We start from the raw sequence: 1,092 nt of genomic DNA, 5'->3' as shown, positions 1-1,092 counted from the left end.
TGAGCCACCATGCCCGGCCCAAACAATTCTTAAAGAAAACACTTCAAGATGTGGTAACACATTATAAAGAATCTGAAAACAACTCAGATACAGAACTTCTTTATTTAAGTGCTGGAAAAAGGATTGGGAAATCAACACAGAGGTCAAATTGAGCCTGTAAAAGAGCATCTGAAAAAATACCTCAGGTTAAATTTGTTTGGTAAGAAAATTACATTCATGACATTAGGCATGAAAAGTCAGTTAAATCTCAGTTCTTGTTAGAACTTTATACTTCACCAAAAGTTTTTACTTATCAAATGCTGAGATACTTACTTGCAGGGATGGGCTGAGACAGTCTCTTAGTATTTCCTGATGATTTGGTTCATGAACTATTTCAAAAATTTGCTTTCTCTCTTGTGCAGTATGGGCTGGTGACAAAATATGTACTAGTAGTCTCCCAAGCTGCATTCGGAAGGTTTCCTTACAAGACCATAGGATTTTAGTCCACTGCTGCTTAGAACCACTGGTTTTACTTGAACCCTTAAATCAAAATAGGAATGAATTAAGATCAGACTTAAGTAATAATATGTTAACCTTATATAGCCCTAAAGAAGATCATGGAACATGTTTTATTCTACATTTATTAGTCAATATTAGAAAGACATATACACATCCGTACAAATGGCAGTTTAAAAAAGATGAGCATATAACAACATTCATAATAGCATTATTCAAAATAGCTGAAAGGTGGAAACAGTTCAAATGTCCATCAATGGATGAATGGATAAAGAGAATGTCATATACACACACAATGAAATATAATTCATTTTTAAAAAGCAATCAAGTTCTGATACATGCTTCAACACAGATGAACCTTGAAAACATGCTAAATTAAATAAGCCACACACAAAAGGACAAATATGGTATGCTCCCACTTACATGAGATATCTACTTTCATAGAGACAGAAAGTAGAATTATGGTATTGGGAACTAGGGGTCAGGGAATAAGAGTTATTGTTTAATGGGCACAGAGTTTCAGCTTGGGATAATAAAAAAGTTCTGGAGATGGATGGTGGTGATGGTTGCACAACAGTATTAATGTACTTAATGACA

The 1,092-nt window shown here is 34.2% G+C and overlaps 1 protein-coding gene across 1 annotated transcript in view; it reads right to left on the bottom strand.

The window, feature by feature from the left end:
• LYST (lysosomal trafficking regulator) overlaps positions 1-1,092 on the bottom strand; it is a 155,321-nt gene that overhangs the window by 77,780 nt on the left and 76,449 nt on the right. The gene's annotated exons all lie outside the window — the stretch shown is intronic.

Source organism: Propithecus coquereli, unplaced genomic scaffold, assembly GCF_000956105.1.
Source record: "Propithecus coquereli isolate 6110/MARCELLA unplaced genomic scaffold, Pcoq_1.0 Scaffold66, whole genome shotgun sequence".
In the NCBI taxonomy this organism is placed as follows: Eukaryota; Metazoa; Chordata; class Mammalia; order Primates; family Indriidae; genus Propithecus; species Propithecus coquereli.
The sequence above is the reverse complement of the archived record's forward strand: the minus strand, read 5'-3'. Positions and strand labels throughout refer to the sequence as shown.